The sequence below is a fragment of the Staurois parvus genome, unplaced genomic scaffold (genome assembly GCF_062004578.1).
Source record: "Staurois parvus isolate SC_StPar_1 unplaced genomic scaffold, SC_StPar_1.0 ptg000080l, whole genome shotgun sequence".
NCBI classification, from domain to species: Eukaryota; Metazoa; Chordata; class Amphibia; order Anura; family Ranidae; genus Staurois; species Staurois parvus.
The window spans coordinates 5,207,523-5,222,669 of record NW_028317876.1 but is presented as its reverse complement, the minus strand read 5'-3'; positions in this window follow the sequence as shown (position 1 = coordinate 5,222,669).

The following is a 15,147-nucleotide window of genomic DNA, read 5'->3' as shown; positions in this document are numbered from 1 at the left end:
GTGGCAGAATTAGAGATCTGAGAAACAGCTGTCTGGAACTAAAAAGCTCAGGGAGCTAGTTAGTAAAGTGAATCTTCTCCAGGATAGGATGGAACCTGAACCTTAGACCATGGGATTAGATGATGGTCTGCTTGAGTCATCTCAAGATGGTGGAACTATAAACTTGAACATCAGTACAGGGTCCATCTTAGTAAACAAAAAGGAAATAGCCAGTTTGAAAGAAGAGAGACTCTCCAGCCAGAACGCCATCCAGACAGAAGGAAACTTCCTTGGGCAAACTGAAGGTTGAGTGAGGGAAGGGATATGTCTTGGCTGGGGAGACAGATAGAACCTAACCTGGACAAGATAGAGAACCAGGCTTCAATTGCACCTTGTCCTATGCAAAACCATGAATGTTTCCTTGTTGTATAAGGGCACCAGATCAGACACTTGCCTCACCAAGACAAAGGCTACATGAGAACTACATGAGAACATCTCTGATGCTGTTTTACTGGACTGTTCCAAAGAGGTAGGTTGTTCCTTGAAGGCCATGAAGTCTACTTCCTCTCTCCCCATACCTGCTAAGCTTAAGCGCCATAAACAAAACATTCTAGCGCAACCAGAATATATTGTACCACCTTCTCCTTTCTGCTCTTCCTTGCCTGTGGGAGACTCGAGAAGTTACTAGCAACAGTGTTGTAATGCACCTTCAGTTATTTGTAATAGCTCTGCTATGGTAAGGTCTAACAAACTGGAACTGAAAAACATATCTTTAATAGGATACTGACCTCAGTATGACTTTCTGAACTGGACACAGATGTGACACTCTTAAGCCACGGGTCCCTTTGTGTGAGAGGCCTGTGCAAAAGGTAAATCCCACTAGAGATTCTTTCACTACCTGGTGAATGGAAAGCACTCTTTGGAGTATGCAATATACCTATTGGAGTATGCAGTATATTTTAATATGATTTATAAAAATGCAGAGTAAACAGGATGGTGCAGCTTGATTATATTCATAAGCAGTCAATCTATGATCTTTTCTTCTGGAAAAGGAAGAGTCTTACCATGTAATTACATCCTCAATAGTATAACATTTAAATATGTTTGTTCTGAGTTGTTTTATGGCTATGAATAAGGTTTTTTACCAAAACGCGTAAACTGCTGTAACTTGCACACTGTTCCCTTTATGAATAAAGTACTTTTATAGGGAGAACGAGTGTCCGGCTCTTCATCTTATACTCCTATGCTGTTCAAAGTGCCAGGAAGACACTGTGAGCTTTGGAGCCCCGTTGGTCTACCTCCAGGGGAATTCTACCTGGGTGTACATTTTTGTTTATAAATAAACTACACATTTGGAAATGTCACTGTACTTGTGTTCAATTGAGGACTATGAATCCCTCTGTGGCGGTGAAAATAGTAGTTATTTAATTCACATATCTTGGTGAATAAATGACATGGCTGTGCAGGCAGGTCCATGCGCAACTGGGCCAAAATCAAACTTTAACAGGAACCAGTGAGGATAAGAAGGGGTCTACATTACAGCCATACACCCTAAATATGGGTGTAACATGAAGCATGGGCTAAAAAGTGGACTTAGCTTTTAAAGGGAACCTGTACTGAGAAAAAGTAGGAAGAGAATACTTTCCTGGCTGTTATTCAAATCTAATGGTTTCAGTACTTTCTGTGCCACAAACTGTATGTGGGCTAGTATGCAGATCATAACTTTCTGCAGATCTCATGGGCCCAATGCTTATTCTGAGTCAGGAACTCAAAATTAGGATAGAAGCTGCCAGGAAACTAGCATGCTAATACAAAGGGCAGCAGTCATAATAGAATAATAAAAGATGGCAGATACTACATAGTGCATATTGTATTTTGTCAGCTGCAGAGAATGAGAAATCTGTTTTTTAAGTGTGTTCCGCCACCTAGTGTATATCATGAAAAAAGCATGCCAATTAGTAGGTGTAATTCATTTTATTATCACTATAACGTTTTCTAAAAATGATCATGATAACGAATGATAATTTTAACTGTAAGATTAAGATGTGTTTGTTTAGTTGTTTGTTTATATATTCTAAATTCACCTAAAAGTAATACTACCTATGAATCCTTCAACAGTGAAATTATTGCTATGGTTTGGATTGAAAGTCAGGCTGGGTCACCAGGTATTTACTACTGTCCAGTGTATAAGGTGTATTATCAGCTCTTTATGGTTACTAAAATTAAAAACTGATCAAAGCGTCAATATTAGGAAACAGCATTTTTTTCTACTGGTAATTCAAACTTGCAGGTTATTGCTGGCCATACATGAATCTGTTTTTCTTGATTAGCCAGCAGGCTGATTAAAAAATAAATAAAAGTATTCTCCCACACAAGCAAGGTGGATAGAGGAATCCTCCCAGCTGTGTTAACGTGTTACTGAACCCACAACAGTAAAATCAGTCTGTATATGAGGAAGCATGCTTGTTATGCTCACTATGGAACCTAAGGGGTTAATCATCTGCATTGTGTAAAAAGGCCTTTTGATCCTGTCTTCTCTGCTCCTCCTCTTGTTCAAATATCCACGTCTTACCTCCTGATAATCCAGACTGAACCCATAGCCACATGCACATGGCTCAGTTTAATATGTATTGCTAGAGAGTTTTTTTTTTCTTGAGAGAGTGCATGTGATAAGCACAGGGCCAATTAGTGCTGTCCAGACAGAAGTCAGAGGTTCTACATCCTCCTAGAGCAGAAAGAAAACTCCTCCTGCAAGCTTTAACTAGTGCTCTGCTGAAGTCTCAAGACTGCTCTAACTGCTGATGAGAAAGGGTATTTAACAGTTTATATTTACTAAAATAAATGCCCTTCCATGTTCTGTGTACTGTGGGAGACCAGATATAGTGAATGCAGGGTCCTGGGTTTAGTAACACTCTAATTTCTGAGAGTGGGAACTCCTTCATGGCTACAGTGCTGAACAGGTTGCTGAACATGTTACACCCAAAATATGGGTGTAACGTGTTCAAAAAGTTGAACTTATCCTTTAAGAATATGTAAACCCAACATTTCATATTCCTAATATGAGCCTGCTGTACCGTGTACTTATATGAAAAAGTATCCTGTTCTCTTTGTATTGCTTCCTTTGTGTGGAATCCCTGGTATTCCTGTCAGTCCCTCTGCTTTCCTATTAAAGACTGACCACTAAACATGACAGCACAGCATGATCAGTTCTTTAGCTATGCTTGCTGGGAACTCAGTGTGCTCTCCTCCAAATAGTAAGACTTTTGCTGCCCACCCCTACCCGTGCAGTCTACTGCTCTTTCTCCTCCCCCAGCTCTTATGCAGCTGAGAAGCTGAGAACAGAGGGTATGTGATCATTTATAAAAAAAGAAAAGAGGGGTATTATTTTTTTTATATCTATACACAAATGTTTTGCCTTTTATCTCTATTTTGAATGGGTTGTTTGCAATGTGAGCATTTACAATCACTTTAAGTTGTATGAAAAGACAGTACCATAGTATCAACCCTAGGGGGAGGCGATAGTGTCCTAATGTTTTCCACCTTGTAATAAACTGAACCAATAACCACTGGCCAATCAAAACACCAGTTAAATATGCAAAATATCACTGGATCAAAGGAATTTGACTGCTTTAAAGTGATTGTAAACTTCAAGCATGAAATATGAACAAAGCATATCCCTCTATAGTGTCATTTCTGGCTGATGCCTTGTTCCTCTGCGATCTGCATGAGTCACTTCTGACAAGTTTTCCTGGCACCAAGAGAAAGAGGTGAAGGGAGGAAGCTCCATAACACAGTTTGTGATTTACAACCTCAGCTATGTTCCTGTAAGCTGTGTCAAGGGGGGTTTGTTCCTTCCCTACAAACCGCTCTCACTGAGCTCTGCAGTGTGTAATTTCTGCTCCCCACCCCCTGCTTTGTGAAATCTCAGACAAGCTTTATAAATTCTGGACCTAGATACGTAGATTATGGATCAAGGTATTTGACTTTATCCATATAGTTACAGACCATCAATCTTATTAAATCCCCATAAATTGCTCTTCGAGAAATTTTATATGAGTCTCCCTAAACTTAGTACACATTTGATTTCCTATATAATCCTATATAATCCTGGCCGCTAGAATAGCCATTGCACGTTGCTGGAATCAATCAGTAGTAATATTTATTTATTGCATACAAATGTTGCATTGGATCATAATCAACGCTAAAATGACCTGCATTTTGCATAACTGCCAAGCTAATTTTTAAAAAACATGGCAACCTTGGTTACAATATTCATCTATAGATACAAGGATGTGAGACACAAAATTTTGACTGCCCTTGTCTTACCAACTCTCTCTTTCATTCTTTCTTTCTCTTTCTTTCTTTTTTTCTTATCTTTCTTTTCTTTTTCTTCTGATTATTTTTATATTGACCATATTTTGAGAACCTTATTAATTTGGTCCGTAATCTCTAACAAGTATATTTATTTTATTAAATAAATACTGTTCTATATGCTGATTCATTTGGTAACCTGATTATATTATTTTGTCATCATTTGTATACACTATATATTAAGTATTGGTTGGCCTGCCTTTACACGCACATGAACTGTAATGGCTTCCCAATCTTAGTCCGTAGGGTTCAATATTGAGTTGGCCCGCCCTTTGCAGCTATAACAGATTCAGCTCTTCTGGGAAGGCTGTCCACAAGGTTTAGAAGTGTGTCTATGGAAATGTTTGACCATTCTTCCAGAAGAGCATTTGTGAGGTCAGGCACTGATGTTGGATGAGAAGGTCTGGCTCGCGGTCTCCACTCTAATTCATCCCAAAGGTGCTCTATCAGGTTGAGATCAGGACTCTGTGCAGGCCAGTCAAGTTCCTCCACCCCAAACTAGCTCATCCATGTCTTTATGGACCTTGCTTTGTGCACTGGTGCTCAGTCATCTTGGATCAGGAAGGGGCCATCCCCAAACTGTTCCCACAAAGTTGGGAGTGTGAAATTGTCTAAAATGTCTTGGTATGCTGAGGCTTGAAGAGTTCCTTTCACTGGAACTAAGGGGCCAAGTTCAACCCCTGAAAAAACAACCTCACACCATAATCCCCCCTCCACCAAACTTTACACTTGGCACTATGTAGTCAGGCAAGTACCATTCTCCTGGCAACAGCCAAACCCATCGGATTGCCAGACAGAGAAGCATGATTTGTCATTCGAGAGAAAACATCTCACCTGCTCTAGAATCCAGTGGCAGCGTGCTTTACACCACTGCATCCGACACTTTGCATTGCCCTGGGTGATGTAAGGCTTGCTAGGCCATGAAAACACATTCCAAGAAGCTCTCTAAGCACTGTTTTTGTGCTAATCTGAAGGCCACATGAAGTTTGGAGGTCTTTAGCTGTTGACTCTGTAGTCAGTTGGTCAACTTCTGCGCACTGTGGGCTTCAGCATGCGCTGAACCCGCTCAGTCATTTTCGGAGGCCTACCACTTCGTGGATGAGTTGCTGTTGTTCCCAGTTGCTTCCACTTTGTTACAATACCACTAACAGTTGACCGAGGAATATTTAGCAGCAAGGAAATTTCACGGATAGACTTATTGCACAGTTGGCAACCTATCATGGTACTGCACTCCTGAGAGCGACCCATTCTTTCACAAACGTTTGTAGAAGCAGTCTGCATGCCTAGGTGCTTGGTTTTATACACCTGTTTCCATGGAGGTGATTGGAACACCTGAATCCAATGATATGGAGGGGTGTCCCAATACTTTTGGCAATATAGTGTATATAATTTGACATTCGTTGATAATCGTTGTATCCTTATATTTTACAGGGAAACATTTTATTGTCAGCCATATTAATGTGTTATTCATTGTATTTGTTTAATACCTTGGGTAAAGCATACCTTTTGTTTTTAACTGTTCACATATCTTTTATGATTTTATTGTTTTTCTATGCTATGTCAAGAAAAAAAAAGATTGAACAGACAAAAAATGTATCTGATGCTAAGTAGGATTTTCTTGACCTGAAAACACTTACTGCACTTTTTTTGTTATAAATTATTAAGGGTCCAAGGATTCTGTAAGTTATTGAATTGCAGTGAAAACCCTTAAGGTGTATCTAATGCCAACATTTTCTATTTTTGCTGTCTATATTCTTTTCAGTAAAATTCCCTTTACTTCCAGTCTTCGAAACACAAAAAAGAGGAGGAAATCTTGTCAGTGGAACTTTTCCCATTGGAGAGTGTTTCCTCTATCCCTGCTCCAGTGACAACTGAAAACATTTTGGAATCCATACCTCCCAACTTTGGAACTTGAGAATGGGTGACACTTCAGGGAGACAGTGACCTATGACAATGTTAATAGTAAAAAAAAGAAAAAAAAAGAAAGAGAAGTCTATGAGGTAGCATACGGTTTGCTGGACTTAATCCCTTATAAGCCAACACAGTTTTAAAGCAATGAAATTCCTGGAGTTATTCTTTATTTATTTTTTAATTACAGATACTTATATAGCACCATCAATTTATGCAGTGCTTTACATATATATTGTATATTCAAATCAGTCCCTAACCCTCAAGGGGTGTACAATCTAAGGCTCCTAACTTACATTAATGCATACACATACTAGGGCCAATTTAGACAGGATCCAATTAACCTACCAGCATGTCTTTGGATTGTAGGAGGAAACCCACGCAGGCACAGGGAGAACATGCAAACTCCAGACAGGTGGTGATTTGGTTGGGATTTGAACTGATCACCCTAGTACTGCCAGGTGGAAGTGCTAACCATTTAGCCACTGTGCTGCCCACTGTGCTTTAGGAATACATTATTTAAATATTTTATATTTATAACCTAAGCACAGTTTTAATTTAAGTCAGCCTAGCTACTCTCAGAATTTATGAGCCTGCATTGTGTCTGAATTGTGTGTTGAGCCCCAGAAGTTGTTTGCTGGGGAGAGAAATAGTTCGCAAACTAGCCTAATGCTGTGCTTGACCTCAGGAACATGAAATGATCAACTATTTCAAGCCTCTGTCATAAGACGCGTGCAGACAACTGATGCATTGACATGTTATTGAGGATGAAAACAATGAGCAGATTTCAAAAAGCTCAGATAGCAATAAGGATTTTTAAAATAAATCCCTTTCTGTAGAACCAGCTGTAAAAATCTGTAAAATCCTTCTGTGGGAGATCTGCTGCCCTCTACTGTCTGTGTTTGTAAATAACCATCCTGCTTAAAGCAGTATTAAACCCATAACCAAAAATGTAATATCTTGGAGCTTACCAATCATTGTATGCAATGGCTACATTCGTTTTCTTTTTTTATGTTATTCCTTCTGTTTTAGCCTGGTGATCTGGCTAGTAGTGCACCCCCCCCCCCCCCGTATTATACACACACTGCTCTGGATGAAAGGGCACAGGGGGCAGATTTGGACAGCAGCATTGTCAGTCTGGGTGGTGGTGTGTTAGATTTACCAGTTGATTTAAATACACTAACAAACTGAAGTTGAATTCCAGCTAATACTTTATTTTATTTTTTTTATTTGTGGGATAAAGGTTTTACATAAATGAAAGTTGAATATTTTAATCACCCCACTGCCAGTGTCAAATGGTTTGTGTTATCCCTGTAACTGCAAGAGAGGCCTTTCGGTTGAAAAACAACAGACTTACTGGCATCACTAGATGAAAATAGAAGAAAGCCTAACAAAGGAAATGCAGCCATCACATGTAATTATTGGTGCTGCAATATAATAAATGTTTGTATAGAGAATAGTATATATAGGAGAGCGATGAAAATAAATATGAAGCAGCTTGCACAAATGAAAAGGTAACAACTCCTGTAAAAACATGGTATAAAGTGCAGCGCTGAGCAAATAATTAATCAATAAATAAATATAAAGAGGAACATCCAAGTGCAGCATATATTTATTTCAGGTACTTATATAGTGCTGTCAATTTACACAGCGCTTTACACATATATATTGAACATTCACATCAGTCCCTAACCCTCAAGGGGTGTACAATCTAAGGTCCCTAACTTACAATCATACATATGCATATTAGGGCCAATTTTAGACAGGATCCAATTAACCTACCAGCATGTCTTTGGAGTGTGGGAGGAAACCAGAGCACCCAAAGGAAACCCATGCAAGCACACGGAGAACATGCAAACTCCATGCAGGAGGCGCCATGGTCTGGAATCGAACCCATGACCCATTTACTGCAAGGCAGAGGTGCTAACCACTAAGCCACTGTGCTGCCCCATATATAAAGCTTCCAATAATACTCCAATAAGACTATATACGAAAAAAAATTTAAAAGAGCAAACAGAATGGTAAAATGAGATATTTATATCCATATAATTATAAGGCAAAGTAGCCACAGGTAATAGTCATCAAATGAGTGAAAATATAAAAATATAAATAAATATAATGGTGAAGTCCGTAAAATATATTAGTGTCCGTAGGTGCAGCAATCTTAAATGCAAGTTAAACCATGGTACAAATCAAGTGAAGGGGTCCACCACCTCTGTCAGATGTAAACTCACCAGAAAGCTACTGGTTAATAGCATGTATGTATATCACATCTGTGGATCCAGAGGCAGCCAGGGGATCTAATGCGAACTGCTCCGCTCCAGGATAAAAGAATAGCTCACACAGGAGCCCAGAGATCATATATAGTGTAGTATTTTATTCCAATAGAGGTAAAACATCCACGTGGAATCAAGTATATAAAACTGGTAAAAGGAAATACCAAGATGGCCACCGCTCCATCCTTCGGCAGTGGCTGCATGATGTCAGCAAGTGTGGCTCCGCCCGCATTATACCACATAATAAATGTTTGCTTTTGAGTTTAGTGCTGCTTTACTCCAAAGATTGGTAGTAGAATGGGAGAGGCTAACACCAGATGTTCTGCTATGGAAGAGCTGTTACTGAATCCAGACCAGAGGCGGGGATTATTAGATCTCCACCACCAAGACAGATGTCACATTGTCATCATCCTCAGGGGCCCCTGCCACTTTATTAGGTACACCTTGATGGTATACAGTTGTACCGCCTTTCGCCCTCAAAACTACCTTAATTCTTCATGGCATAGATTCAACAAGGTGTTGGAAAAATATTCCTCAGAGATTTGGGTCCATATTGACATGATAGCATCACACAGTTGCTGCAGATTTGTCAGCTGCACATCCATGAACTGTTGATACAAGGCAGGATGGATCCATGCTTTCATGTTGTTTATACCAAATTCTGACCCTACTATCTGAAATTGAGACTCATCAGACCAGGCAACATTTTTCCAATCTTCTATTGTCCAGTTTTGGTGAGCCTGTGCAAATTGTAGCCTCCATTTCGTGTTCTTAGCTGACAGAAGTGGCACCGGTGTGGTCTTCTGCTTCTATAGCCCCATGTGCTTCAAGCTTCAACGTGTTGAGCATTCACAGATGGTATGCTGCATACATTTTTTGCAGGGCCGTCTTTAACATGGGGCAAAACAAGCAGCTGCCCTGGATCCTGTCATTATTGTGGGGCCCAAAGCAGATGCTGCTTGAGCCTGTGCTGCCTGCAAATCAGAGCCCCATGATGACCCTGCAAACCGACCTGATACATGGCGGCAGCCAGCAGGGAAGGGGCAGGGCCAGGAGCTCCACTGATGCTCTAAACCCTGCCCCATGCAGCCTGTATGGTCAGGAGGAGGCCGTGGCTCATGGCTGCTGTAGGAGCTAAGAGGTGGGTTTGGATCCTTAGTGGGAGAGGTTAGCGGTAGCACTGAGAGCCCTGGCCGGATCGCGGTCACGAAGCACATGGTAAGCAAGCTGCAGGTAGGTCCTTCTCCCCAATGTGCAATGGATTGTTTCCTAACCCTGACCTGAGGTCTTCACCAATTAGAGCATGGGCCACCCCCGTGGCAGTGACATATCTTCCCGCTGTCTGATGATGCTTGATGGCAGGCTTTCAATCTTGGTGATGTGCACAGTGCAATAGATATGAATGTGGGTGCATCCAAATGGCAGGCAAAATATTTCACTGCAAAGCAATGGTCCCATTTATTGTCATCTCTGAGATGTCCAATCCTTATTTTATCCTGTTATAAAGCCGTTCATAATACTGCCCCAAACTACATCACCGATCTGGTATCCAAATACCATCCAAAACGTACTCTCCGCTCCTCACAAGACCTCCTACTCTCTAGTTCCCTGGTCTCCTCCTCCTATGCCCATCTCCAGGACTTCTCCAGGGCTTGCCCCATCCTCTGGAACTCCCTACCCCAATCCATCAGACTATCACCTACTCTCCTCACCTTTAGGCGCACCCTGAAAACTCTTCAGGGAAGCCTACCCCGCCCTCAGCTAATTACTGAACACACCCACTCTCCCTACCACTCCATCCCCCACAGCTATTTCCTCCTGTACCACTGTCCCCTCCCTCCTAGATTGTAAGCTCCAAGGAGCAGGGTCCTCGAACCCCTCGTGTATCGCATTGTATTGTTATTGTACTGTCTCGTGTACTGTCTCCCATTATAATGTACAGCGCTGAGCAAACTTTTGGCGCTATATAATTACTGTATAATAATAATAATAAGCCTAAGTCTTAAATGGTTGTAAAGGGTGAAGTTTTTTACCTTCATGCATTCTATGCGTGAAGATAAAAAACCTTCTATGTGCAGCCCCCCCACCAAATTACCTGAGATTCAACTTGATCCAGCGACATGCACGAGAGCCTCAGACCTTCATGGTTTCTCTCTCCACAATGGCTGAGACACAGCAGTGGGAGACATTGGCTGTCAATCATAGCCAGTGAGGAGGGAGCTGGGGAAGGAGGATTGAGCCATGCTCTGTGTGTCCTGTTGACACACGGAGCTAGCTCAGGAGCAAGCATGTGCAAGTGCCCCCAGAGCAAACAGCTTGCTCTGCGGGCACTCGGCAAGGGAAAGGGACCAGGAGTACCAGTGGGGGCCCAAAAAGAAGAGGATTGGGAGTGCTCTGTGCAAAACCATTACACGGAGCAGGTAAGTATAACATGTCCATTATTTTAATGTGGAATTTTACTCTCCTAATTAAGTACTGAATTTTTTTAAATCCCTATGATGCGAGCTTTAATAAATAGATAGGAAAGTATATTCTATTTACTTGTTTCAAACTTTTTTTTACATTTCTTTAGTTACTTTCTGGTTTCCTTGGCTGGGCAAATGAAGTCATACATCTCAGGCGTCCACTGGAGGGAAGGAGGAGGTTTTCTTAGCAAAGCACATCCACCTGTCTGCATGCTTGAGCTAAGGGCAGATGGATTCAGGAAGTCAATGATGATCTGCCTTTATTCAAGATGACGGCAGCCAGAAATGCCAGGGGGTGTTTTTCAAAGTGATTTCTCAGCATAATAAAGCATGGAGACATGGATGGATAGGGGAGTTTGCTTTGAATATTAAACATTTATTAAATAGCGTTTCTGGTTAGAACCAGAACCTGAGAGCCACTCTAACTAAGCCTGATTTTTTTTTCCATCCAAAAAAGTCAACTCATTCTATTGCTCTCATTGACATTACATCTGTTACATAAGTCTTTAAACGTGTTATCACCACTTAAAAGTTAAATTCACCTTTAAAACAAACAAAAAAAAATCTTTTTGCATATATAAAATGTGCATTTATTATTTTTCTATTAGGAGCCTGTAAAGCATTGCATCCTTGATTGGCAGATCGCAGGTGCAATGCAGGGTTCCTGCAGACTGTACATCCTACGAGCAGGCAATTACACACTGACAATGAAATACCTAGAGTGCTCAACAGCACTGTGGTAATTCATTCAGAACTACAAGCCGACATCTGCAAGGGATGTCGGTACTTGTAGTTCTCCCATTTAAAAGACTCTGGTCAAGATGGCCCTGCTTTTTTGTAACGAGTAGTTATTTGAGTTACTGTTGCCTTTCTGTCATCTTGGACCAGTCTGCCCATTCTCCTTTGACTTCTGACATCAACAGGCATTTTCGTCCACACAACTGCCATATACTGGATATTTCTCTTTTTCGGACCATTCTCTGTAAACCCTAGAGATGGTTGTGCATGAAAATCCTAGTATATTAGCAGTTTTTGAAATACTCAGACCAGCTCATCTGACACCAACCACCATGTCACATTCAAAGTCACTTAAATCTAAATCTAAAGCGCTGAGCAAACTGTTGGCGCTATATAAATCCTGTATAATAATAATAAATCTGCTTTATTTTCTATTCTGGTGCTCAGTTTGAACTTCAACAAGTTGTCTTCCCCACATCTAGATGCCTAAGTGCATTGAGTTTCTGCCATGTGATTGGCTGATTAGCAATTTGTGTTACCAAGCAATTGAACAGTTGTACCTAATAAAGTGGCTGGTGAGTGTATATACCCAGATATGTGCTCAATTCTACCTGGACTTTTATCCAGCACTTTGCTGATAATACCTGTTTGTACGTTGGATGTATGTACTATTAATCTTTTCTTATTTAAAGCTTGTATTATTTCTATACAGGTGTGCATCTATATACTTGTGATTAATGTTATATGCGGGTTGCAGTAGTTCTTCTACTCCCAATTATTTTGATTAGATTACTGGTTAATTTCTCAGGAAGGGAATTCTCTCTGCTCACAAAGGCTCTGTCCTGGGTGGAGGAGCTGTTAATATTATCACACCCACTCTTCCTTTTAGCGAAGGTTCTAATCCTCTAATTTACCTATAGATTTAGCGCAATATCCTGTTTGGGGGATGTAATTTCTTAGAGGGCTACACATCCACCATTACCATTCACTGCTGCTGCTGTGCTTTAGGCATCTTTTACACTAGAGGAACGTTCAGGTCCGCCTGTCCATTTTTCATACAGACCTGATCGGACCCTTCAGTCTCCTCTATGGAGCAGCGGATGTAAATGGATATGTCCGCCCCCTGTAAAAGGAGCCTTAAGTGTAAAATAAATCACCAACATTACTGATTTGGTACATTTGAAAATTTGTTACATTTGCAAAGTTCAATAAAGCTGTGACCTTGCCCTATTTCCAACTTAATCAGCTTCCATGTCTTTTTTGGAGGGCAAGGTATTGGTTTATTAGTTGGCCATAAATGAGCCAATGCTTCTCAGCAGTCAAGTATTTTTTGTGGTTTGCTCATCTATTGTTTATCTCAAAGGGCTCCATGTACACGGGGGCATTTGGAAAGCTCTTCTGAACAATGGAAACTGACTGCTGGAAAACGTAGGTTAAAAAACGTCAGTTTAGCTGCGTTTGCATACCGCGTTTACGCATGTTTATGTGTGTTTGCGTTTAGATGCGTTTTTAATAGAACCTCAGGATACCTTCCCAAATGCCCAGAATGCACTGAAAAATAGTACAAAATTAAAATTTCAGACATTTTGAGAGAAATAGAGATAGTAGAAGCAGAGAGAGCAGTATGTGTTGAGATAACCTGTCTTTTCTGGTTGTATTCACTATGGATCCTATCATGAGCATAATGCGGCACGTTCTACCATTTTGTCCTTCACGCAAAACCTGGAACTGACTGCGCTGGTGTACCGGGTCCATTTGAATACATTGAAAACGCTTTGCATGCATTTCTGATTATGAAAAAAGGCTCTGGACAGCATCTGGACATGAAACAGTTAAAAAATGCTTGTAAATGCAAATTCTTATAAACGCACTTAACCGTGTTTACAAGCGTTTACAAGCATTTGGCGTTTGAAAATCTTGTAAAATCTACTCCTGAACGCACGTTTGGTGCGTTCAAAAAAACAACTGTAACCTTAACTGCCTGTAAACGACTATGTGTACATGGACACATAGGAAAACATTAGGGAGAGTTCAGGGGCTGCTGAAAAAAAGCTGAACCACTCCTGAACGTCAGTTTAGGAGCTGCAGTGTACATGAACCCTAAGTTTCTGCATACACTTACATTGCACACATAATTCATATATGCATGCATTGCATATTATCTTCCACGAGATGGAGTTGCAGAAGTTAAAGGCCACATCAAAATGTGCTTTGGTTTCACGTTGTGCTGAATTTTCCATATGAAGCTTCAGGACAGGTGCTGGTGTGAGATGGGGAAACAGCTCTCATTGTTTGAACACTTTGTGTGGAAGTAAATTAATGTTTTGACTGACATTCTGTGGTTTAGCCACAAGATGTCACTGTCTTTCTAACACAGCCAACAGCCAACACAGACTGCATAAATATTTGTATATTCATGAAGAGGTGGGGTTTTGCACACAGAGTTGGAGAGAACAGGAAGGAGGGAGAGAAGCCATGTTTTGGAGCATGGTGAATAAGGGGCCCTGTGAGCTGAGAAGCTGATGACATCCAGGTGTGAAAGCGTCCCTTCGTAACCAGAGCTGCAGCTAAGTGAAGCTGATGAGATTTCTGCCAGGAAGCTGATGAGATTGGTGCCAGGAAGGCTGATGAGAGCAGAGGAACTAATCAACATATACGGCAAGACCGCATGCTTGTTGGAGAGACATTTGTTCTGTTCAGAGTCACCAGCGGATACAAAGCAGACCCGGGTCGGTAAGATCATGCACACACCTCATTTTTAGTGTTGGCGCCTTGAGACTGAGTCCAGGCCTATAGTTAGTTAGTTAGGGTCTCTGTTTGTGTCAGGCCACTTAAAGTGACATTTCACATTGGAGAGCTGATAAAATCCTACAAACTCAAGCCAGACTGGCGTTTTGCTCAGAAGGAACACTCAGGCACGTGCTACAGGACCAGTTATGGGAGGGGGAATACTGTAGATTTGTGTAAGATTGTAAGCTGTTGTACTGCACCGCAGGCTAGCCCATACCATACACCCATACACTGATTCCTGCTCTTTTAGGGTAATAACAGGTAAGGTGTGGCAGCTTAGTTGTGCCCGCCAGTAGGTAAATTACTTCACTTTCTACCTTCATCCATCAGGAGGCGCCGTGCTGTGCAGCACAAGGGTCTCAGCCTTTGGGCTGGGTGTATGTAAATTTATTGTATGTTCCCAGCATTTGTGGTTGTGTTTATTTGCCACATCTAAGTAAAATTCTGTTGTGGCAAAAGCTGGTGTTGGGGTTGCTTTCCTCGTTCGTGACTTCACTGTATCCTGGGGAGCCCACCCCGGTACACGGCTTACACTGGCACCCACCCCATGTACAGGCTGCCTTTATTTTGGTATCGGATTCTGCCTCAAGCTGTGTGCAGACAGAATATAGAGGTGGATG